This window comes from Microtus ochrogaster, chromosome 7 (genome assembly GCF_000317375.1).
Source record: "Microtus ochrogaster isolate Prairie Vole_2 chromosome 7, MicOch1.0, whole genome shotgun sequence".
NCBI classification, from domain to species: Eukaryota; Metazoa; Chordata; class Mammalia; order Rodentia; family Cricetidae; genus Microtus; species Microtus ochrogaster.
Window position 1 is genome coordinate 80,315,631 of NC_022014.1, and position 9,963 is coordinate 80,325,593.

At 51.8% G+C, this 9,963-nt stretch overlaps 1 protein-coding gene across 1 annotated transcript in view; it reads left to right on the forward strand.

Annotated features, from left to right (window-relative positions):
• The window catches only part of Sept9 (septin 9), a 130,520-nt gene that overhangs the window by 1,022 nt on the left and 119,535 nt on the right, over window positions 1-9,963 (forward strand). The window lies entirely within an intron of this gene.

Below are 9,963 nucleotides of genomic sequence, written 5' to 3' on the forward strand. Positions count from 1 at the left end.
GCCTGCCTCTGCCTCCCAGTGCTGGGATTAAAGGCGTGCGCCACCACCGCCCGGCAGGGTCTCCCCTTTCTTAGCCATCCTAGTCGAGTTGTTCCCAGGTTAAGATGCCAGTTCCTGCTGGGACCATCACGTCTGAGGTCATTACTGCCTCCTCTGCCATCACCATCTGAGTCACAGGCCCCAGGATAGTGTGGGTGGGGAATTCTAGGGATGTGACCCTTACTCTAGACCCGTGTCCTGTGGTCACGGTGAGACTAAGCCCCACCCAAAAGTGTCATTGGCCTTGGGCTATTGGTTGCTCCTGTGTGCACGCACAGGGACAGGGGTCTCTAAGAAGTCAGATAGAAGGAAGGAAGGCACATCTCAGGGGCTCCTCTGAAGGATGGCCTGACCCCACCGATTCCAATTCTGTGATTTCTGATGCCGTGTCAAGCTGGCTGGCATTCACTAAGATGGTTGTAACCCTGATGGGCACAACAGAAGACATGGGAGGGGAAACCTGCCTGTGTTGGGCTTGGCATCGTGACCAGCTGGAGGTGATGAGTACAGAGCTAAAGTTTCCTGTGCCCAGTTTGCAGGGATGACATGACAGAGAACGCCAGCAACTTCTGAGGCCTGGACAGGTGTTACTGTGTCCCCCTCAGATAGCCTGGCCCTACACCTCCTCTGTCACCAGCTGTAAATGACAGTTGTTTTAGTGTCTAGCTGGCAGGGGCCTGCACTTTTTTGTGTGGCTATGCTGGGGTGTGGGTTCTCTGGAACACTAGGCCACTGAGTCATACCTCCCTCCCCCAGCCCAATCCTTCTTCTGTGGATGACAAGACCCAACTCAGGTGGGTGACAGCAGGGTATTTGAGAGCCTCGCATAAAGGGGAAGCGGCTCCCTGGAGACCCAGGGGTGAAAGCTTGGAGCCTCACAGGCTGACCAGAGCTTTTTATACAACGGACAAAGCAACCTTTGAGAACCGTGCATCCTGGCCCTCACCACCCAGCCATCGCCAGTGCCCTCAGCCGAGGACAGAGCAGCACCAGACCAGAGTGGGGCCTTCTCCTTTCGTTTGCTTTGAGGCAGGGGCCTGGCCTCAGATTCCCTGTGTAGCCCTGGGTGCCACCGAACTCCTGATCTTTCCAAAGCCTCTATCACTGGGGTGCTGGGGTGCTGGGGGGCTGGGGGGCTGGGGGTGGAACCAGGGTACTGTGCATCCCAGGCAAGCACTGCCAATGACTACATGCCTAGGTGGGACCTTCTGTGAGGATGGGCCAGGGCCGAAGGCCAGTCCTTCCTCCCTCCCTGTTTGGGGGAATTGGGAAAGGCGCTCAGCACCGTGACCACTACAGGCAGCTGCTCTACAACTTCTATGCTCCCAGTCATTTTCATTTCTTTTTCATTTTGAGGCATAGTCTTGCTGTGTGCCCCAAGCTGATCTCGAATCCATGGTCGTCCTGCTTTAACTTCCTGAGCAGCTAATACGCAGGCGCAGGCCCCCATCCTAGGCTCAACTGGCACTTTAGGAGGTCAAAAAAAAAAAAGCACCTCATTTGGATGTGATTTTCCAAAACTCAGCTGTGTATAGCCAGACTAGGAGCGAAGAGGAAAATCCCCGCCACTCCTCCAGTGAGCGTGTCCCTCACCCTGGCCGATTAAGCGGGGTCAGTTGTAGCCCTGGCTATAACCCCAGTCCTTGCTAGGCGTCCTCCTGCAGATCACTGTGAGGTTTGGCCTCAGTTTCCCAATCTCCAGGGTGAGATTGAGCCCCTCCCCGTTCCGGGTGCTCGGTGTGCATTTGGGTGGCTCCCCCTTCCAGCTGGATGTGCTGAGTCCTGCCTTTCTGTCTTGGTGTTGGGTGGTGTGCGAGCTGGTTCATCCTCCCCTGCACTTCCGGAGGTGGTGGACTAGGGGTACACTTGTTGCGTCCAGATGGATGGAGACCAGGCTGGCGCCCCAAGGGTTGGTGGCTGAAGTGTGTCCAGGACTGCTGTCCAGGAGGTGTGGCAGAGGGTGTGGCCTTGCCCTGGTTAAGGTCATGGGACTTGCCCAGCTTCAGGGAAGAGGCTCAGGGCCAGAGTCAGCATCCTTAGCTCTGCCCCGTCCTTCCCTTTTCTTCTCTTCCTTCTCCTGCCTTGTGAAACTGGCCCAGCGTCTTCCTCGGCTCTCAGAGATTTCCCTAGGCAAATGCCTCTGGCTCCTCTGCGGAGCTGGCGTGAGTCACTGAGCAGGGGCAGGCCTCAGAGGCACGGAATGCGGCTTCTCCAGCCAAGGGTCGGCGTGGTTTCTTTTCTCGTTGTTCTGGATTGGCTCTGTGGCTTTTAGACATTAGAGCAGTTTTATCTTGTTCCAAGTGCTTGTGTTTCAGCGGGGGGGGGGGGGGTGACTCTCTAAGAAGGGAACTTTCCACTCATCCAGGCCTTGGGAGAACAGGGAGGGTGACAATGGCCGGGCCAGGGAGCCCGTCACAGACAGGGACCCTGGACAGCCCTGCCCAATAATGACTACACATGGAAGGTCCCCACCATCCTGGCATCGGGGCTGTGCTTCCTGCTTGGGTCTGGTTTGTGTAGCGGACACACCAGGGTCCCAGTTCATCTCAGGATGGACCCCTGTCTTGGGATAGGGCAGGAACTGGGGGCTCCCTGGAGACTATACCTCACCTCTCACTGTCTCCAGCTTTCTGTCCCTCCTCATCTTCCTCTTCTGAGGAAGTCTTATCCAGGGCCCGGGGGCTGGCCTGAAGCCTCCAGCAGGCCCCAGCTATGACTGATGTGGGACTCTGGTTAGCTCCGGGGTGGAAATCAGAAGCAGAAGGTGCCGCGTGAGCAGCGGGGGCTGGCTCCTTCCGAAGCTCCAAGAAGCTTTTTGGCCCGGTCCTCTCTCAGCTCCTGGTGGCTGCAGCAGCCACAGTGTTGCTTGGCTCTCAGTCCCATCCCTCCGGCTTTTGCCTCTGTTGTCTGGTGACACATTGTATCTGCAAAGAGACTTTCATGTTTTCCTTTCCCCCAAATTGTCTTATTTGCGTTTATTTGTGCATGAGCATAGGTGCTGTGGCAGGTGTGAGGTCAGAGAACAACGGGAAGAGATTCGGTTCTCCTCTTCCATTTGGTACGGAGACGGAACGCAGGTCTCAGGTTTGGTGGCAAGCACCTTTACCAGTTGAGCCACGCCAATGGCCTAAGAGCCATGTCTCACAGATATGACTGTGTGGGGTAGTGGGGGAGTGTGGAGTGTGGGGTTGGTGGGGACATTGTTCACACTGTGCCTGGCAGGCATTGGTCTAGTTATAAGACTGTGCAGCTGAGATAACCTTGACCTCCGGATCCTCTTGCCTCCACCTACCAAGTGCTGGGATTACAGATGTATACCACCACGTGAGGCTCTTTGCCCATTTTTGAGTCAGATTGCTTTGTCGTTGAGTTGAGGGAGCTCTTTATATATGCTGGCTATAGTTCCTCATTTGCTCTGTCTTGTCAGAACTTTCTTGTGCCCCATGGACTGTCTTTCCCCTTGAGCACCCACCTGGTTTTGTGGCTTTTGATGAGGAATGGGGACAGCATTGCCTGTCACACGGTGCTGAGCAGATGTGTCTGTAGGTGTGTGCGCAGATGCAGAAAAGCCTTTCTTACGGCTAGTCAGGCACCATCTGCCTTATGCTTCGAGACAGAATCTCTTTCTTGGTGTTGCTGATTTGTTTTGTTTTTGAGACAGGATTTCTCTGCATAGCCTTGGCTGTCCTGGAATTCACTCCATAGACCTTTAATCCCAGCACTTGGGAGGCAGAGGCAGGTGGATGGATCTCTGAGTCCGACTACACAGAGAAACCTTGTCATACACACGTGCGCGCGCGCACACATACACACACACACACACACACACACACACACACACTCCTGAGTTCTGGGGTCTTGGTGCCCTGCTTTGATTGGGTTGAAACAGAAGGGAGCGGCCACTGTCCATCTTTCTTTTCTGCACCTTTCCTTCAGGCTACCCGCTCCGTGTTCTGTTTGCCCCTGTGCTCGTGGGCAGCCCTCAGTCTGGACTTGGGTAAGTCCAGCTGACGTCCTCAGCAGCAGATTCTTCAGTGCAGGGCTCCCAGCCATGTGTGTGCTGACTCGTTCATGACAGATGTCACAGGGCATTGCTGTCAATAATGACGAAACGACAGGGGCTGGAGAGATGGTGCAGCAGTTAAGGCTTCTTGTTTGTTTTTTGAGACAGGGATTCTCTGTGTACCCCTGACTGTCCTGAAACTAGCTCTGTAGACCAGACTGGCCTCGAACTCAGAGATCCGCCTGCCTCTGCCTCCCCAGTGCTGGGATTAAAGGTATACATTTCCCTGCCTGGTCAGTTAAGGCTCTTGCAGAAGACCCTGGTTTGGTCCCCAACATCCACATAGCAGCTGCAACCATCTGCAATTCCAGTAACTTCTCTTCTGGCCTCTGAGGGTACCAGGCACACACAGTGCACAGACACACATATAAGCAAAATACCCACACACATAAAATAAAAATAATAAATAAATATTCTTATTAAAAATATGAAAGTTTGTATTGCAGATTCAGGGTTCTGCCTAGTGCCCCAGCCCAAGGTAGAGAGGAAGACGGGATTGGCAGTGGTGGGGGGTTGCTGGTATTCTGCCTGGAGAGGGTACCCTCAGTCTTCCAGTGGGTAGAGGCTATCCTCCAGGAACTGGATACTCAGTGTGGATATAGTGTGTTCTACAGACAGGCAATGCCTATGCATCAACAGCTCCGTAACTTGCTTGGTATTTGTTGGTGGCCCAGCAAGGGGCTAGCTTGCTATCTGCAGGAAATAGAGGGGCAACCGCAGTAATCCCTTCGTCCAGCAGGGGGCGGTGCAAGCTTTTATAAACCCAGTATACCTGGGCGACACTTTCCCTGGATCTGCAGAAGTGGGGCTACGTGTTGCTGCTGCTGCTGCTGTTGCTGCTGTTGCTGCCTGCGCTGCTGCTCCCAGGACAACTTGCATCAGGCTGAGGGGAGGCCACCGAATTCCCATTCTAAGTGGATGGCGTCTGGAGGAAAAGGGGGGCGATGTCTCTAGATTCTTTTTGTATTTTATTTTATTTTTCTAGCTTTCATTTGACATGTTTCAATCTCTCAAGTTTTTCAGTTCACTTTACTTTGTTGTTTGTGTGGTTGGCGTGCATAAGTGTGTGGATGCCGACATTGTCTTCTGCTATCATTTCACACCATTGGTTTCAAAAACGACGTGTGTGTGTGTGTGTGTGTGTGTGTGTGTGTGTGTGTGTCACACACGGCATGGCGCGTATGAGGACAACTTCCGGGAGCCAGTTCCCTCTGTGTGAGCCCTAGGGAATACTAGCACGGGCTGCCATATCTAGCTTTTACGTGGGTGCCGGAAATTGAACCCAGGTCCTGCGCAATAGGCTTTCTTTACCAACTGAGCCATCTTTCCAGGCCACATTTTTCTAACTTCCTGAGAAATATTTCAGACATAAAGGAAAGATGGGATTGTGACCGCCCTTCATCCTTCATTTAGGTTCATCCTCCATCTACCAAAAGCCAGGCTCTCTCCAGACATATTGTACTGACTGATTAATTTGTCTTTGAGGTAGAGTCTCACTCACGTAGCCGAGGCTACCTTCAAACTCATTATGTAGCCGAGGCTGGCCTTGAACTTCTGATCCCTCTACCTCCATCAGGCAACCGCCACCGGCTACGGAGACAATCTAAATAAGTCACAGACATCAGCACACGTGACCTTTACTCCGCTCTGCCCATGTCTCTCGTGAACCACAGCGATTCTCTTTCCGCGTTTCTGTGCTGCTCAGATGCTGGGTGTGCTGTCCTGTGAATTTTGACTGGTAGATGCACTGTGTGGCCTAACCGCAGCCACAACACGGAACACTGGCGTCGCCCCAGAGTCTCCTGTCCCTTTCTTTGTAGTTGCTGGCTTTGTCGTCTCCAGGGAATCTCCCCACCCTGGCTGGATTCCCTTATCTGGTTCAAATGTTGGCAGAGTCCCGCTTGCTGCTGTGGATCCCCGTGACTTGTTCCATGTTTCAGCTGGGCTGTGCTCCTAACTTGACCCTTCTGTGGCTTTTACATTTTCCTGTTTCCTCTGGTTGCTTCTGGTAGGGACCCTATGATGAGCGTCTTATCCCGGATGCTGCCTTCATTTGTTGTGTGGAAACGCCTAGCCTGATTGGCCCTTAGGATCAGTGTCTGTCTAATTCTGGAAGAAACTGCTAGATCTTTGCCCAAAGTGGCCATGAGACTTCAGTCCCAGCAGCGGCTTGCTCTGTGTGCGTGCCAACATTTGCTGCTGTCACTCTTAAATTTTAGTCATTCTGGCGGGCGGGTGGAACTGTCCCGTTCTGGCTTTCATTTTGCATCTGTCTGGAGACTAATGTGGCCCAGCACATTTTCATGACCTCCCTAGCTATTCCTATATTTTTTCCTTTGTCAAGTATCCTGAAATCTGTTGTTCATTTTCGAGTTGGATGGCTCCACTCTTCCTCGTTACTTCTGGATATCGGTCTTTGGTCAGACGGGTGCTCTAGGGAGCGTTCACTCCGGCCTGCGCCTTGGCTATCGGTTTTGGCTTAACCGTATTTTTTAATGAGTAGACGGTGTCCCCTTGCTTTTGGTGAAGTCTCATTCTGTAATTTCCTTTTGTGGTTTTCACTCTCTGTGTACTGTAAGAACCATCTCGCGTCAGGCTGCAAAGGAACAGTCAGTTTTCTTCTAGTATGTTTGCAATTTTAGCTCTCAGGCCTCAGCTTTGGGTCTGGTGTAAGGTGGGGTCAGTGTCCACGTTGTCAGTGGTTTTTGTGTCCTTGTAGTGGCTCAGCTCCTCCTACGGACATCTTTCCATGCTGTGTGGTGTGGGGACTTCTCTTGGAAAGCATTTGAGGACTGGGGACGCAGGAGGAGTCAGCACCATGGAACCTATGCATGGTGATAGACAATGCCTGTCCCCCAGCACGCAAGGGATAGGAGCATGAGATCCGTTCAAGGTCATCAGCTACACAGTGAGTTTGAGGGCACACTGGGCTAAGTGGGTCTTGAATAATAAAGAGAGGAGTGGGGCTCAATAGTTAAGAGCACTGGCTGCTCTTCCGGAGGACCCAGGTTCAAGTCTCAGCACCCACATGGTGGCTCACAACTGTCTGTAATTACAGTCCAGGGGATCGGATACCAATGCACACCAATGCACATAAAGCAAGTTTAAATAAATTATTTTAAGAAAATAAGGACGCCGAACACTAGAGAGGCGACTCAGTAGTTAAGGGCACTGGCTGCTCTTGGCAGAGGGCCTGACTTCAGATCCCAGCAACCACATGGTGGCTCACAAGTGCCTGTAACTCAAGTTCTAGGGGTTCTGATTCTCTCTCTGGCCTCTACAGCATTGCAAGTGGTGCACATACAAACAGGCAGGCACACGTCCACACATGTAAATAGGATTTTTAATTTTTAAAAAGAGAGAAAAGGCCGACTTTGGCTTATGCACCTGTGGTGGATGTCTGTAAGTTTGAGGCCAGCCAGAGCTATAGTGTGAGACCTTGGCTCAAAGAATAAATAAAAATTAAAAGAGGGCGGAAAAGGAGAGAGTGAGAGAGAGAGAGAGAGAGAGAGAGAGAGAGAGGCGTGATAGAAGAAGAGAACTGACTCTCAGAACTGCCCTCTGATCTCCACACCCTCCATGCATCCACAACAATATAGAAATGCGAAGGTCTCCCGTCCCTCTGTCGAGAGAATCCATTGCTTGTGGTTTTCACAGAGGGCCTCTTGCGAGCATTTGTCAGATTTCTTCCTGGGGCTGTAGCTTCTGGCACGACTGTAGACTGAAGAGCTGTGCATATATATTTGTAGAACAAACAGATTGTTTCTCTTGGGACCCTCTTATAACACGAGGGTGCTCCTAACACAGCGGGGGCGCCGGCTTCCCCGAGCACCAGGCAGCCCCCTCCCTGCGGAGGACTGCTGCTCTGTGGGGCAGACCAGCTCTGACACCGCCATTTGTCTGCAGGCAGCGAAAGCCTCCATGGCTTGGGGTTCAGTTCAAGGCTGCCCTTCCTGGGATGCCACTCAGCAAGTCTGGTACTCTGGAAATTCTGACTAATCAGCCGTGAATTGGGGAACCCTCTTGGGGTTTAGCTCTCATTTGCTGAAGCAGTTCCTACAACACGGGGAGCCCTTTGCTTAAACTTGCCAGTCTAGCGGGAGGATTGTTTTAATTTATTTTTGTTCTTTTTAAGTGTGTGCATGTGTGTAGGGTGTGTGTGCATGTGCATGTGCTGCGTGTGTGCGCGCGCATGTGTGCGTGTGTTCATGTCTGCAGGTGCACAGACAAGGCAGATTCTCTTGGAGTTAGGGTTGTAGGTGGCTGTGAACTGCCAGCCAAACTGGGTTTGCAAGAGTAGTATGATCTGAGCCGTCTCTCCAGCCCCTCGGAAGCTTATTCTGAAGACTAGAAATGAACGACCGGACACAGGGTGAGGTTTGATAGGGTGCAGCGCTCATAGCTGAGTGCGCCAAGCTCCCCGAGTATGGATGAATCTAGTGCTCTTCCTGTGCGTCCCTGAACTGAGTCCTTGTGGGGTGTCGTGGAGACCATGCCGTGTGACAATGACGGCTTTAGTTGTCCAGCGTGGACGGCAAACCCTCTCAGGTGTCAGTCACCTTTTGCTGATTGATGATTGCACAGCAGGTGTGGTCACTCACACTTGGGGTTCTGCACCCAGGAGTCTGAGGCCAACCTGGAATACACCGGAAGTTCAAGATCTTGCTGGGCTTCAGAGAGAAACCATGTCTCCCGGCTGGAGAGATAGCTTGCTCTTACAGATGACCTGGGCAAGGTTCCCAGCGCCCTTGTAGGGATTCCCAACCATGTGTCACTCCAGTTCCAGGGGATCTGAAGCCCTGTTCTGACCTCCACGGGCACCGAGCATGTGTGCACATATAAAACAAAAATAAATGATTATAAAACAAAAATGTGTGTCTCAGAAATAAAACAAGCGGATAAACAGAAACCACACACAAACACAACACATCCCACACACAAGCACACACACACGTATGCCCTCCATCTCCCACACGAGCGCCCCCCTTCTCCACACACATACCCCATATTAGTTGCAGTTAAGATCGCTGATACAAGTCTGTTTCCTGACCAGGCCCTGACTAAGCCACCAAGTCAGTAGAAGGAAGGAAGTAATGATGATAAGGGCAGAAATCAAGGAAATGGAAAAAGAGAAAAAATAAGGTCATTCTTTGTTTCTTTAAGACGTACAGAGCCACGAGCTTCAGCTAGACCACTGAGCTGGAGAGGGAGCAGAGGGGGCATCGGGATAGAGATGGTCCCTGTTAGCAATTCGGGTCATCCTACTCCTGTAGAAGGGCAGGCCTGGTTGTGTACACCTTCAGTCCCAGCAAAAAATAACAACGACCAAAAATCAACATTGATGGGGTCTAGAAGAAACCAGAATAGTGTTCTGTCTGTGATGCTTAATGGTGCCAGGCAATGATGGTGCACGTCTTTAATCCCAGCACTCTGGAGGCAGAGGCAGATGTCTCCCTTGGTGGATTTTATCAGACAGTTATGGGGGAGATGATGCCCACAGTATGCAAGCTTTATCAGACAGTGGCGAGCGGAGCCGCCCCCCTCCCCAGCCCGTTGCAGGAGGCCAGAATTACTCCAACAAAGGCATTACCCAAACCAATAAACTAAAAAAGAAAACACTTGTCAGTATCCCCCATAAAATGTTTAACCCAAAGCAGGCAAATAAAACAACAACAACAACAACAACAACATTTGCAAAGGGTTATAGCTCACAGCCAGGCTGGACTCACTCCAAGACTGGCTTACTATTCAAACCCAGTTGGCGTGGTGCTGCAGAGTGGAAAACCCAGCACTTGGGAGGCTGAGGCGGGAAGGATCAGGAGTTCAAGGCTTTCCTTAACGGCATAACCAGTTTGGGGTTA